This window comes from Pangasianodon hypophthalmus, chromosome 20 (genome assembly GCF_027358585.1).
Source record: "Pangasianodon hypophthalmus isolate fPanHyp1 chromosome 20, fPanHyp1.pri, whole genome shotgun sequence".
NCBI classification, from domain to species: Eukaryota; Metazoa; Chordata; class Actinopteri; order Siluriformes; family Pangasiidae; genus Pangasianodon; species Pangasianodon hypophthalmus.
In genome coordinates this window covers 9,172,557-9,189,342 of record NC_069729.1, presented here as the reverse complement: position 1 = coordinate 9,189,342, position 16,786 = coordinate 9,172,557, and the positions used below count along the sequence as shown (strand labels likewise).

Here is a 16,786-nt window from a genome sequence, read left to right as displayed (position 1 = left end):
TGTGAATATTCAGAATGCCAAATGAAGTAAGTATGAGCCAGGTTTTACTCAGTTACTCAATCCCACTGGAGCCACTGTGCTACCACTGACAGGCCACCCCATGCAAAGTTGCGTATGCCGAGCAATGCAAAATACACGTCCCATAAACACAAAAATCCTGAAATTCCATGCTGGTGAACTGCCGGTGAACTTATGTGGCACTACATGGACAGCAAAGTGCCATTTGAGCTTTGCATCATCGTGGCAGTGGTGAGGTTGGTGGTCAATTATAAAACGAGCCAGGCCACAACATTGTTTCTCTAACCCTGGATTTTGTGGCTTTCATGCCAGGATGCTACTGGTGAAATTGCTGCAGGTAGGAATTTGGGAGTGTGTGGGAGTACTTAATTTGGAAAGCAGGGGATAAAGGATCACCAAGTGAGAGGTGATCCAGCAAGTGAACAGGGAGGGAAAAGCTCCCAGAAGTAGACACAAATAGACACAACAGTGCTCCAAATGCTTCAGGTTATACAATAGTGTAGAATTCTGTCATAGACCTAGGGCCAATAGTGGCAATGAGGGATTGCAACTATAACATTTCAATGATGCCAAAGTAGGACCGGCGGTCCATTGTTACAAGCACTATACAAATAAAATTGAATTCAGTTGAATTGAACCAAAAAGTGATGTAAATTAAGGTTACACAGCAGTGGTAGGCTTTGTCAGAAATTCCTTCGGCTTTTTTAAGTGCAGCAGTCTTTGCAGGGTCAGGCCTAACGTTTTTGATTATAGAGAAGATGCCCCATGTATGGACCTTAAGTGGCATTTGTCTGGATTGAGCTTGAGGCCCAGGCCTCTTATTCTCTCTATGACATGATATACTGTAGGTGCTGATCATATTCATGAACAGTGCATCCTCAGGTGAGGAGGTCAACACCCTGTCTTGGGAACCACCCCTAAGGGTTCTTGTATATTTATTCTGTTCAGCACAACCTGAAAGCTCCATGTTTTACAACTGCATGCATTAATGTACATGCAAATGTACAATGAAATATGTACAATGGATATAAAAAGTCTACACACCCCTGCTAAAATGGCTGGTTTTTGTGATGAAAAAAAATTAAACCAAGATAAATCATGTCAGAGTTTTTTCCACTCTCAGTGTGAAATTACAATGTATAACAATTCAGTTTTTAAAAAAAACAATCAGAAAAATAGGAAAAATACTTACAAAACTTACAATAACCTAGTTGCATAAGTGTGCACACCCCTAAACTAATACTTTGTTGAAGCACCTTTTGATATTATTACACCACTTAGTCTTTTTGGGTCTATCAACATGGCACATCTTGACTTGGCAATATAAAACATTCAACAGTATATCCTTCAAATTGTGAGGACATCTCCTGTGCACAGCCTGCTTCAGGTCACCCCACAGATTTTTAGTTGGATTCAGGTCTGGGCTCTGGCTTGTCCATTCAGAAACATTAAACTTCTTATGGTTAAGCCATTCCTTTGTTGATTTGGATGTATGCTTTGGGTCATTGTCACATCGAAAGGTGAAATTCCTTTTCATCGTCAGCTTACTAGCAGATACCTGAATGTTTTGGACTAAAATGGGCTGGTATTTGTAGCTATTCATGATTCCCTCCAACTTGATAAAAGCCCCAGTTCTAGCTGAAGAAAAGAAGCCCTAAAGATCGATGCTGCCACCACCATTCTTCACCATGGATATGGTGTTCTTTTGTTGATGTGTTTTTTTGTGCCAAACATACCTTTTGGAATTATGGAATTATTATAACTTTTAGAATAGGTCTCATCAGACCACAACACATTTTGCCACATTTATTTGGGCATGGATGGTTTTTGTGAGAAACAGCTTCTGTCTAGCCACCCTACCACATAATCCAGACATGTGAACAATACGAGAGATTATCAGAAATTCCTGCAGCTCCTTTAATGTTGCTGTAGGTCTCTTGGCAGCCTCCCTGGAAAGTTTTTGTCTTGTTCTTTTGCAAATTTTGGAGGGATGTCCTGTAATTTCACTGTGGTGCTCCATTATCTCCACTTGATGATGGCCTTCAAGATGTTCCATGGTACATCAAATGTTTTGGAAATTCTTTTATACTCCTCTCCTCATCAATTCCTTTCGACAGTGAGACCATGTACATGCTTTGTAAGCTCTTTGATGGCTTCAGCAGTCAGAAGAAACCAACAAGATGTCAAGAAAATTCTACAGAAACAGCTGGCCTTTATTTGGGCTTAATCAGAATAATTTCATTGATGACAGCTGTATAATAATTATTTTTGAAAAGAGCAAATGATTGGTTCATTCTGAACACAGCTACATCCCCAATTATACAGGGTTGCACTTAGCAACCTGGTTATTGTAACTTTTTATTTTTCCTATTTTTCCCTAAAATAATTGTATTTCCACTTTTTTTTTAATATGTTACGAGGGTGGACAACGAGGGTGGAAAAAGTTCTGACGTGATTTATCTTGGTTTAAATTTTTCATCATAAAAACCTTCATTTTAAAAGGGGTGTGTAGACATTTTAGATCCACTGTAGCTCTGTAGGTAGGAACACAAGCAATTCTTATGTATAACTAACTGTAGATAGGTTGCACACAAAAATTAGATTGTGGGGTGGTTTCACAGACAGGTATTTAGCATAGTTGTATTAAATGTAATAAATGTAAACTGGACTAACTCTAAATCACTTTTGGTGTCAGGTATAGAAATAGTCATTAGATTTTGCATAATTTAGATATAAATAATCTGATTCCAAGTCAAAAATTAACATTATGTCAGGTGTAAATTGTAGTATAAATTATATCTCCAAAGAGGCAGGTCTAAATGAAGTTTAATTCTGTCAAAAGAGAGAACTAGATTATGTGAATTACATCAGGAAAGATGAAGGACACCATCAGCCAGACAAATACTCAATGACAGGGTAACCCTTTCAATGTGTAACCCTTACAAGGATTTGGATGACATTAGGTTTTGCATTGCTTTCATGCTGCATGAACACAGTGGAGATCATTTTACATTTGCTTCCTTCTGTGTTTCATCTCAGCCAATAATATGTAAAAACTGAATACTGAATCTATATTTTTAATTATCTTAAAGACATTAAAGAAGAATGGTTGAAATGATTATCTACGACAAATGTAAATAGTGAGGGGAAATACATTTTCTGGTAACACTTTACAGTAACAGTACATGAATAATCATGCACTAATAACTGAATTAATACTTATTTATATTTGAATTAATGATGAGTAAAGCCATGTACTAATCACAAACTAATGAAGAGCTAACCTTATCTATGACGTGAGTCATGAATTCATGCGTGAATAATGATCACCTCAAGTACATGTTTGTTAGTTAATGTATTAATTAACATGTAGGGGTAAACTAAGTCAAACATGCTCTTTAAGAAAGAATATGAATTAAACGTGCATAATTTCAAATTGTTTATATAATTTGCCATATGTAGCTGTGTACACAAACATCACTGAATGGTGGTGGATTACTTTTATAATTTACATTGAATGTAGATTTCAATCCTTATTGAATGTAGAAAGACGCACTAATAATAAACACCAACAATTTCATCTCAACCCATTTTGCATCATTCTCCATCATTCTCAGACTTAAACACTGGGAAATAATCTTATAGAACACTTATTTATTATTAGTGTGTCTTTTCTGACACTTTAGTTTGTTATATAATATACTTTCAATGCACATATCCACTTCAAATTTATAATGTCCTTTGACTTGTACTTATAAATATGAATGAAGAACATGTATTCATAAGCATAAACAAAGATATGTTAAAATTAATGCAGAAATTAATAGTTGAAATTAATAGCGGAAAAAAATTAGACACCACAAATGACCAACACTAATATTATAGCTTTGAGACATTTACAGTAAGAAGTAATTAGCTTTTTGCAGCATTGTGGTTCAACTTTGACTCATTCCTCTTCACAAATCATCTTCAGTTACCCAAGGCTACGAGGGTCCTGAAGATGGACTCACAATTTCAAAATCCCCCATAATTTTTAATGGGATTCAAGTCAGATGATTGGGTAGGCCATGTAAGGCCTTCTTGAGTTATTTTAGCTGTATCTTTGGGGTCATTGTCTTGTTGAAACTTGTAATAAATAGATATAAATAGAGTGAAAAATATATTGTGAACATCTGAATGAATATACATCTGAGTAAATGTAAACAGTGAATTCTGTTAAATATACAAATATACTTACAAAGGTGCAAATATACATGCAGATAAATGTAAACGTTCAATATACCTCTGAGTAAATGTATACAGTGAATTCTGTTTATATACAATATACTCCCAAAGGTGCAAATATACATACAATAAATGTAACGTTCTGAGTCCTATTGTAAGATGCAAGACAGAACAGCAGCAGTATGACAGTAGTGCAAAAAGACTGTAAAGTGTAAAAGTGCAAACAGTGTCAGATTTAAATAGTTTGTACATGTAACGGTTTGAATAGGTGTTTGTAAACAGGTCCATGTGTGCAGAGTTCTCCAGAAGTATAAAGTGTCTTATGTGCAATGAAAGAAGTGTGGGGTGATTTACTGCCAAAGAGTTTGATCTGACCAGATTACATTGTTCCAAAAGTAGATTTGAAAAGTGGATGCACTGGATGTATATCAAAAAACAAAAACAGTAGTGTCCGAGTACTTGAATCAAAATGTATTTTTTTACATGATTTCCCCAAACAAGTAGTTTCACTCAGAATTTTGGTGAAGTGCTCAGCCTACACTATACGGTCAAAAGTTTGTGGACACCTGACCATCACCGCTATGTGTGGGCTTTCCTCAAGATGTTGCCACAAAGTGAAAGAACGCAAAGAACAAATTGTATAGTATGGTTTAGTATGTTGTAGTATTACAATTTCCCTTCACTGAAACTAAGGAGCCTAGACCAAGCAATTTCCAGCATGAAAATGCCCTGTGCACAAATTGAGGTCCATGAAGACATGGTTTGCCATGAAGAACTTGCTGTGGTCTGCACAGAGCCCTGACCTCGACCCCAGTGAACACCTTGGGATGGGCACTAGTTTATGGACTGCGTACCTCTCCTTGCTGGACATCAGCGCCAAACCTCACTAATGCTCTTGTGGCTGAATGGGCAAGTCTCACAGACATGCTCAAAAATCTAGTGCAAATCCTGCCTAAAAGAGAGGGGGTTATTATAACAGCAAAGGGGGACTAAATCTGGAATGGGATGTTCAAAAATCATACATGCATATGATGGTCAGGTGTTGCTTTCTGGTTTAATTTAAACCCTGTCTGGGAAATTACCCCAAAGAGTACATTTACATTTATGGCACTTGGCAGATTCCCTTATCCAGAGTGACTTACAGAAGTGCATTGAAGTATCTATTAAGAACAAAACTAGGCAAGCCTAGTTTTGCTGGACTGCCATAGGCTGCATAGCATTTGTCACACAAGTGTCATGGGCATTTAAAAAGTGGCAATGCAGTCATTTATGTAGGGCCTAAAAGATATATCCTTTTAAGAAGCTGTTCCTGAGATATAATTAAGAGTTTTGGGCAATGCCTGGTACCATTAGATAACTAGCTAGCTAGTTAGCTAAGCACAGAACATGTATTCATGTAAATAAACAACATAACGGTTGAGATAAATATGGTATATAGCATCAAACACATTCGGTACAGTACAGTAAATCTTCACACCCCTTCATTACATATAATTTAATCACTACAATAATATTGCAAGCATGGACACACCCTTATGAAAGACACAACTTCCAAAGGCTGACCTACCTTTACTTTCAGTGACTATCAGTAAATTAGGTGCAAGTTGACTACTTGCAAACAAACTCAGCAGGTACATACAAATCATTCACTTCTTGCTAGCTAACGTCATTTTCATTGAAAAGTGATAGATAGATAGATAGATAGATAGATAGATAGATAATGGCAGAACATGTAAATGTAACATGTAAACAGTCAAGATAAATATGGCCAAATATGTAGCTACAAATGCATTCATGCCACAGTACATCCTCACACCTCTTCATTTAACATAAATTATAAGCTTCAATTATATTGGAAGCAAGGACACACCTACATGAAATGACACAGCATTGGATACCCTACCTCTCTCTCCAACTATCCCAAAATGATGCAGAGGTGGCATAGTTTGCAAATAAACCCAGCAGATGAATGTCCCTGGTATTGCTCACAGCTTACTAGATAAGAGTAGTTAGATTGAAATTCAGATAGCTAAACTCCTTATGCATGGTTATTTAAACAATGGGACTCAGTCAGTCAGTTACTCAGTCACTCAGGGAGTGAAACCACACCCTCATGCTAGTTCACTAGGTTAGGGACTAAGAGTACCATCACCAACTTCGGGAGGTTGAAAACAAGTCATATAGCTGCATTCTGGATTAGTTGCAAAAGTTGGATGGTGCACTGAGGCAGACCTGCCAGAAGCCTGTTGCAGTAATCCAGTCTAAAAATGATGTGGAGCAAGAGATCCAGACAGTTTGTTGTGCATGGTTACCCCAAGGTTGCATGCAGTGGCAGATAACGAGAGATGAGAGTTGTTCAGGGAGATCACAAGATCTTGACATGGGGATACGTCTGCGGGGATGCACAGCAGCTTGGTTTTGCTGGGATTAAGTTTCAGCTGATGAGCTACCATCCATGATGTGATGTCTGCCAGGCATGCTAAGATCCAAGTAGCATGGCATGGTGTATATTTTTTATTTATTTATTTTTTATAGTTTCATTGATGGGTAAAACAGAGTGCTGACACCAATGTATTACAAGTTTAGCATGGTAAATAGGATTATGCCATAATGCCATAATAATTGATTAATCAAGCTAAACAATAGTGCCTAAGCATGTATTAATAAAAATAATGTGCAGACACAAATTTATTACAAAAATTATGACATGTAAAGGTTGCTGACAAGCTAATTAACAACCCAGAGCTAAAATGATGATACCTATTCTAGGATGATGTGAACTTTGCTGCAGACAAAATGCAATGTTGGCTTGTGGTCAGTTGTAGGACTTAAATATAAGATGATATCTTAGTCCGCTGCTTTCCTATGACCAAGGATGGAAATAGGTGCAGCCGAAGGTTAAATGCATGTTTTTTATATTAGCTAGTCAGGGGGCATCATCTGGGTGCAGTGGAGGGGAGCTGCACCACTCAGCTGTACAACTCACTTTTCAAGTTTATTGTCATGTGCATTTAAACAACTATATACAATGAATTCTTCCGCTCCAGTCGCACACTCCTACCCAGACAGAGTGCAAAAATGAATCAGGACTGAAACTTTTTTTAGCACTAACATGAATCCACATCTGAATGGCATACTATCGTGACATTAAACTCACCTATGATCATGTCTGCAGAGTTAAGGGCGTCTTTTGGAGCAGGTCAGCAGAGCTTTAGTAGGGAATGAGGAGGAGGAGGAGAAGAGGGGTATATACATGTGTGTGTGTATGAGAAAGTGTATATTTGAAAGAGCATGTGTATGTGTATGCGAAAGAGAGTTTGTGTGTATGAGAGAGAGATGTATGAGAGAGAGCAGCTGAATCATCGCTGACCCTGCTGCCCGTCCTAGCCTCGCTGTCCTTGACTGTAATGCTAGAGCCATCAGCGCCTGCAGAATTGCAACTTGACTTCATGCCAAAGGCAAGATCTGTTAATTTAGAACATTTCAAAGCATCTGACTCTAATACCTTAAACTTTCTTCTGTGGAGCTTTTCAGGTGCTCCAGATGGTCAGACCGCCCCTGTCTGACTCTAATGCATTTAATTAAAGATCTTACTCCAATTTATAATAACTGCTAACTTAATTATCTGACTCCAATTTACTAGGCTAACTTAATGTAACTGATTCCAAAGAATAATCTTTTAGTTAGTGCTAGAAATGTAATATCTCATTGTTCAAATTACATCTAATCTAAAACAGCTTCATATGAAAGCCTTCATTATAAACTGACATTCCTGTGTCAAAGGCTTTCATATAACCTAGTTATTAAACAATTATTCTGTTAGCTCAGATGTTTCTATCGACATGCAAGCCTAGGCCTTTACTTGTCACAGGTTTTTATTTAAACTTGCAAGTATCAGCCTTTTATATTAACTTGTCAAAGGTCACTTTCAAGCATGTCTAACTTACTAAAACTTTAGCTAGAAAACTATTTTTAGTAACCATACAAATTATGCACTCTAAATGCACCATACTTTCTTGCAGAAGAACTACTGAATATTTAGGGATAAAGTAATAAATTGGTTTATTATACAAAACACAAATGCAAGATATACATAAAGTAAAAATAGAGAGAACTTACAAAGTCAATGGACAGAGTTGCTGACATAGGATGCGTGTTGGTTTAACATCTCCCCCCACTGTATAATGTATACCTTTTTATACCCCTGAGCCTCTTTGAAATGTATAATGACCACATTACCAAATGAGAGAGACACAATGTATTTTATGGCAGGGTGGACCCCCAGTTGTGTAGGATCACACTAAGGTGTTGTATGTTAATTTGGTTCCTGAGAATGAGTCTGTGGAACAATGGCAAAAAGTCTCCCCTGTAGACCAGGCGGTCCCAGTATGTGTGGGTGTAGGTATGTTGTATGGGAAGAACAATCACACACTGCACAATATAAAACTGTATACTGTAAATGTTATTTCCTAAACTTGTATGATACATATGACGTCACCACATTGTTCACCATGAAATGTGGATTAGATTGACACCAAACATGCCCTGAGGAATATTTTAGTTAAACATAGTTTTGATGACCAGATTTAGTTCACAAGGTGTGTATTATATGTTATTGCCAATATATTTTAGGTTTGATCTATTGCTCCACAGAGGTAGACTGCAGCACTCCATACATACTACACAATCACAAGATAAAAGCTGATGCTGAGTAATTCTGACGTTATGTTCTAATGCTAGGTGTAAATTGAGTTTGCATTTGTCTTGGCATTCAATGTGGACAGCAAAGAGAGAATTTCATTTTACAGGGAAACTTGGTTTTCCTCACTGTGCACATGACAATAAACGCTTTGAATCTTTGAATCTTTGAAATTGCTAAGGCAGAAACAAACCATACGATATGTTCACCACTCAGATCCCTTAAGACTCCGTGAAGACTCTCCAGTCACTCTGCACGCCATTGACACTCCACACATTGCACTTTGTATTGGTACTACATGCAACATACTAGCATGTTTTGTACATGTAACATAATGCATATTTTGTACATCCATTTTTTTATGTCCATTCCTGTACATATATTTCTCATTTCTATGATCTTATTTCTTATTATTTCTATTCCTTGTTCACATCTGATTTTTAATTAAGTATTTACAGTGCCTTGCAAGAGTATTCATACCCACTGAACTTTTCATTACAACCACAAACATAAATGTATTTTATTGGGATTTTATGTGATAGACCAACACAAAGTGGTACATAATTGTGAAGTGGAAGGAAAATGATAAATGGTGTCCAAAATTTTTGACAAATAAATATCTGAAAAGTGTGGCATGCATTTGTATTCAGCCCACTTTACTCTGATACCCCTAACTAAAATCCAGTGGAACCAATTGCCTTCAGAAGTCACCTAATTAGTAAATAGAGTCACAGTCTACAGAGGAGTAGGCCAGGCTTTCATTTCACTGCGAGTTATATACTGTATATACGTAACTGTGTATGTGAAGAATAAAAATCTTGAATCTTGAACCAAACATGTATTGTTGCCACTGTAGGGTATGTGAGGTGAGTAAATTATTACTATTAAATGAAATATTATAAATTATTATTTTAAATAATAATTATATTAAAAGGGTAACTGGAACAATGGACAAAATAATCTCAAAATGATATACCACTTGATGATGATGATTTCATCACTAAGGTAAGAAATAGTAAAATTTTCATACTATCTGAAGGATATTTGGTTTAGATCAAAGTAGGTGAATCCACTGATAGTTTGTAGAACTCATTTTGGGTAGGTGAATCCACTGATAGTTTGTTGAACTCATTTCTTATATTAAAAAGAAAGGTATGCATCAATATAATACAAAATATATGGCAAGGAAAATACAAAGAAATGTAGTGAAAATAATCGATAGACAATTGGATAATGTGGAACTAACTTATCCACAAAAACTCGTAACTCTATACTTGAAATTCCTACTTGGGAACTTGGGGCGGTCTCCTCAACCCCGAGTTCAGCAAGTGATGTGCAATTACCATGGCTGCTCAGAGCATCAATGTGACACTCTTAGGGGTTTCTGTGGAAAAGAAGAGATGGGAGGCAGTCTTGGGACAACTCAAAAGGGAGTTCTTTACTTTTCTATTTTCTTTTCCTTTGCATTTCAGCAATTTTATCTCACTAGGCACATACAGTATATACACACGTACACACACACAGCTCTGTGCTTCTCAGCTCTCTCTCCTATGGCTCTTGTCTCTCCCCATTTTATCCTTGCAGCCACTCACTGAAACATAGAACACTCGTTAGCAAAATCCCCCAGAAGTGTACCACTAACTTTTCCCCGCTCCACCCTCCATTCACAAATCGGCGCTCGACCACGCCTCTGCCTCCACAATAAACAATAAACATATTAGCACTTTTTATTTTCAAATCAGTTGTATTATGCTCTGTATACTAGTATTTGCTTTAGAACAATCAACATACAGATATATTAGCTTGTTAAATCTATAACATTGACTATACAGATTGTTGTTTTGAGGTAAATATACATCACTCATTGCACAGTTAGCTGGCTAGTTTGTTGCTAACAAAAGATGAACATGGAGGTGTCCATGTTTTTTTTTTTTTCTCACTTCGTAGCTTGAATGCACAGAGGTCGGGAATCATGTAATTTCGGGCTCTGATTTCCCACTTCCAAGTTGAGCTGGATGCAGCATTAATGCATACATACTCCAAGAGTGTAGGCAACTGTTTGGATAGTATTATGTAAAGTGGGCAACATTTAAACAAGGTATGTAGAGAAGCTTAATAGTTATGTTATGATGGTGTCTCCTTGGTTGGTCATGATGCATGAATTGACTTCAGTTTAGTCCTCCATGGCATCGATAGAGATCATACAGTCCTTGGACTTAGTGTGGCACAGTTCAGCAGAGATTGTGCTTAACTTCTAGCCGTAATGTTGAATCTGCATTTCCAGAGATTGCAGCTGAAGGTTTATGACTCTGTTTGGACATTTTTACGTGAGAATCGTGCCGGTCCAGCAATAAATCTTTCTGTGTTTCTTACTGCTGATGAGTGGTTTCCATCTTGTGGTTTGGCATCTACACTTCTGCTCTGGAAGTCTTCTTCGAACAGTGGATTGTGATACCTTCACCTCTGCCCTGTGGAGGTTGTTGATGATATCACTGTTGTTTTTGTTTTTTTTCCTTCATGGCGCTCACAATGTTTCTGTCATCAACTGCTGTTGTTTTCCATGGCCAACCTGTTTGATATCTGGTTGTTAGTACAACAGTGGTTTCATTCTTTATCAGGATATTCCAAATTGTTTTATCGGCTATGCCCAATCCTTGTGCAATGGCTCTGATCAATTTTCACTGTTTTCTCAGCTTTAAAATGGTTTGCTTTTCTCCCATAAACAGCTCTCTGGTCTTCATGTTGGTTTGTCCTTTTTAACAACAAATGCAGTCTTCACAGGTGAAACCCAGGGCACAAACTGAGTATACATTCAGCGCTATTAATTGTTTAAACGGGTAATTTAACAGGGTATACCTGGGCAACAAGAAACGTGTCAGTCATGTGTTCCAATATTTTTGACCACTTGCAAAATGTTTGGGTTCAAATAAAAGGTGCCATGTTCCAAGTTATTTAACAAATATAGATCAGGAAATAAAAGGTGAAATTCTGATATATTGTCTTATATTCATCTTTTGATCTCAAACCCAAATGGCTTCATGTCAGTATATAGCAACAACAAAAGACTATATACAGTCAGGTCCAGAAGTATTTGGACAGTGACAGAGTTTTTGTGATTTTGCCTTTATACACCACCACAATGGATTTGAAATAAAACAATCAAGATCTTATCCAAGTGTAGACTTTCAGCTTTATTTTAAGAGGTTTCACAAAAATATGGCATTTACCGTTTAGGAATTACAGCCATTTTAAGCAAAGTACCTCCATTTTCAGGGGCTCAAAGACATTTGGACAATTGACTGACAAGAAGTTAATTGACCAGGTGCGGTCCATTCCCTCATTACTTCAAGACAAATGAAGCAGAATAAAGGTCTGGAGTTGATATCAGGTATTGAGTTGGCATTTGGCAGCTGTTTGACTGGAGCTACCAATATGAAGTCCAAGGAGATCTCAATGCAAGTGAAGGAGGCCATCATTAGGCTGAAAAAAACAACATAAATCTATAAGAGAGATAGCAAAAACCTTAGGTGTGGCCAAGTCAACAGTTGGGTACATTCTTAAAAAGAAAGAAAGCACTGGTGAGCTCAACAACATCGAAAGGCCTGGAGGACCACGGAAGACAACTAATGTGGATGATCGCAGAATCCTTTCCTTGGTGAAGAAAAACCCCTTCACAACATCAACAGAAGTCAAGAATACTCTGAAGAAGGTAGGATTAACTTGTACCAGAATGATGGGAAGAGAAAAGTATGGCAAAAGAAAGGAACAGCTCATGATCCAAAGTATACCACATCATGTGTCAAACATGGTGGAGGCAGTGTTATGGCATGGGCATATATGGCTGCCAATGGAATGGGCTCACTGGTCTTTAGTGATGATGTGACTGCAGACAGAATAAGCAAGATGAATTCTGAGGTGTATAGGGCTATACTCTCTTCTCACATTCAGCCAAATGCTACAAAACTGATGGGACACCGCTTCACAGTGCAGGTGGATAATGACCCTGAACATACTGTGAAAGCAACGCAAGACTTCTTCAGACCTGAATTATGTTCCCAGGTTGTGAAAAATATAATAATCACTTTTTTCCCATCCATATACAACCAATAATGAGAATCAGTCAATATTTTTTTTTTATCAACACTCTTTAATTGTTATTTTTTTTGTCCATCTTAATGGACATCGGGTCCGAACAGTTGTGAAAATATGATATTCATTTATTGACATCACATGTCACCTGGTTTTGAACAGCTTAAACAAACCAACAAAGCTAACAAGTCAACAAAAAACTTCAGATCCTCACAAATCTGTCGCTTAGGTTCATTTTCTGTGGGCATATTTGAAACAGTTTCTCTGCGACACAAAGCAGAAGTGCACCTTGCACTTGTCACAGTAGACATGGGTTTTTCCTGAACAGCCTGCCAGTTTGCACCTTGTTGCCTCTTTTTTTGTATCATAATTGGGCATGTGATCCAGCATGTCAGCCTGTACCTCCTCAATTGGTCGTCTTTCCATGGCTGCTCTCCTTTTTGGTGGCTCATTTGGTGGCTGGGGAGTGGGGCTCATGCAAGGACTGGGTGTATTGGAGCTGCTGGGTCTCCCTCGTTTTTTCAGTGATTGTGTCTTCCCCACGCGAACAAGTGCTTCTGCCACTGTCATTTTGAATTCAAGAAGATCCATCACTTGCTTTGGCTGAGTGCCCTGGAGTTCTTGGTCCCGGCGGTACTCAAGCCAGCTGTTCACCACAGCAACATCAAAAGCATGAGTAATCATGCGCAGTGACCATTTCCGGGAGCGGATGGTGGCCCTGTAGAGGCTGATAAGCTGGTCAAATTTGTCTACCCCTCCCATGGCCTCATTGTACAATTTTACTACCTCTGGACGTTTGATCTTAACAAACTCCCCCTCTTTCTGCTCCCACCTCTCAATCTCGTCTTCTTCTCCAACGCCGACAAAGTTGGAGGCCAGCACAACAGATCGACTGTCGAACCATTTCACCAGGACCACCTTCCCATCTCTGCTTCTCACTTCATCGTGACTCCCCCGCCCTTTCTTTGACATCTCCTTGTCTGCCTTGAGTGGGGGGTTTGCAAAGCGGCAAACTCTGGCTGTTCCGGCTGCTTGAATGTTCTTCCCTGACAGTACTTCTAGGACATTGTAAGTGGTGAAGAAGTTGTCAAAAAAGAGCTTGTGGTTAGGATTCTGGATTCTCTGGCACAGGTGGGTGACCACTGCTGCCCCATGTCCTAAAATCTTCTTGCTCCGGTCAGAGAGCTCTGTTGTAGCACCCTGATAGATGAGGAAGTCATAAGCAAGGCCACTTTTGCCACAGAGAAAGTACACCTTGACTCCCCATGGTTCCGGTTTCCCTTTCACATATTGCAGCACAGAAAGTTTTCCCCTGAAGGGCACAATCTGTTCATCAATCGAAAGATTTTCCTCCATTTGCAGCTCAAGACAGCGTTTCCTTATGGAATCATAGAGTGGTCTGACCTTGTAGAACACATCAGTGTTGTCAGAAGGCCTCTCATTGTTGTTAACCACAAGCAGGTTGGTGCGAAGCTGAAAAAATCTGTCACGAGACAGGGTGTCTCGGAAAAGGCCAATGTTGATACTGGAAGACCAGTACATTCGCACTCTTGGCAAACCCAGTACCCCCACTGCCATATGTAGACCAACAAGAGCTTCAATCTCAGAAACTGATGCATGTTTATACCCTCTGACTGCGCTTTGTTCTGCATAGATGTTAGTCATTGTTGTCATCAGCTGGAACATCTCACTGGGAACATACTGCTGGAAGTATTCATATGGTGTTAATGGCTTAGGGTGTTCAGGAACAGGACTTTCCCAAGCTGAATTCACCGGGGTATAGGGGGTGCGGCGCCACTCAATATCACTCTTCTTTGTGATGTTTGCAAGAAGACCATCCTTGAGTAACAAGGTTCTATCTCCCTCCTCAGGCTCATAATCCTCTCTGTTGTCCTCATCCTGACCTTCAACTGCTTCAATCTCAACTTCTGTCCCTACTGCTGGTACTTCTGCATCATTCCTGCCTTCCCCTGAAATCATTAGCTAAACATTAGCCTATCTGTTTGTGTTGTAGGTTTGTATGCATTTTATTATTTTTTTTAAATTAGATTTCATATGTAATAATTATTTGATGTTTATAGTAAAACATTATCATTTCACAACATGACATTCACTGACTACACTCATCACCTCTTGGAAATCTATCAACATCTCCATCTTCCTCATCACTTCCAAAAATGTCAGAGACATTTCCATCTCCGATCAATTCAAGGACTTCAAGGACGGTATATTCTGCGTATATAACATTTTCAACTGATTATCAATTCATTCTCTTGTTCTGATGTACTATTTTTATAGTAATAAATTCATTCATCAGTACTGGACAATTGAGTTTAATGACATGGTTTCCGACCCACTGTCCATTCTAATGGACAGTAATATTTGAAAAAATCCTGAGTGAAAACTAGCTCTTAAACATTTGATATTACACTTTAATTCATACATTCCATCTTTCAACATTATTTTAAAACTATGATATCTTTGCACAAATATCTATAAATGTGAATAAAACTGTTGAAAACAAGCCTTACTTCGACGTCTGGAGTGAAGTCCTGCCATGCCTCTCTTCAGTGTGCTGTATTTTTTTAAAATGGCCTCAAGCAAATGTATACTGCCATTTGATTGGTTGGTAAACATCCACTTAAATGGACTTGAGGGCTTAGGTGGTGTTAAATGTTGCAATTAGTAAAAAAAAAACAATTGTCATGTGACGTCCATTATAATGGACGCAGGGTCTGAAGGGGTTAAGGCAAAGAAATGGAATATTCTTCAATGGCCAAGTCAGTCGCCTGATCTCAACCCAATAGAGCATGCTTTTCACTTACTTAAGACAAGACTGAAGGCAGAAAGACCCAAAAAAACAAGCAGCAACTGAAGGTGGCTGCAGTGAAGGCCTGGCAAAGCATCTCCAGGGAGGAGACTCAGAATTTGGTGATGTCCATGGGCTCCAGACTTCAGGCAGTCATTGACTGCAAAGGATTTTCATCCAAGTATTAAAATTATGGTTATATTTACAATTATGTCACTGTGTCCAAATACATTTGAGCCCCTGAAAATGGAGGTAACTTTGCTTAAAATGGCTGTAATTCCTAAATGGTAAATGCCATATTTTTGTGGAACCTCTTAAAATAAAGTTGAAAGTCTATGCTTCGATCATATCCTGATTGTTTTATTTCAAATCCATTGTGGTTGTGTATAAAGGCAAAATCACAAAAACTCTGTCAAAATACTTCCGGACCTGACTGTATATACACGTACACACACACACACACACACACACACACACACACACACACACACACACACACACACACACACAGGCATGCAAAGGTTTGGGCACCACTGGTCAAAATTTATGTTACTGTGAATAGCTAAGCGAGTAAAAGATGTCCTGATTTCAAAAAGGCATAAAGTTAAAGACAACACATTTCTTTAATATTACTTTTTTATTTCCATCTTTTACAGTTTCAAAATAACAAAAAAAAAAGAAAAAGAAAAAGGGCCCGAAGCAATGGTTTGGGCACCCTGCATGGTCAATACTTAGTAACACACCCTTTGGCAAGTATCACAGCTTGTAGACACTTTTTGTAGCCACCTAAGATTCTTTCAGTTCCTGTTTGGGGGATTTCTGCCTATTCTTCCTTGCAAAAGGCTTCTAGTTCTGTGCGATTCTTGGGCTGTCTTGCATGCACTGCTTTTATGAGGTCTATCCACCTCTTTTTCGTGATGTTTAGGTTGGGGGACTGTGTGGGCCAT

General features: G+C 38.3%; 1 protein-coding gene across 1 annotated transcript in view; it reads left to right on the top strand.

The window, feature by feature from the left end:
- olfml3b (olfactomedin-like 3b) overlaps positions 1 to 16,786 on the top strand; it is a 36,335-nt gene that overhangs the window by 12,675 nt on the left and 6,874 nt on the right. The window lies entirely within an intron of this gene.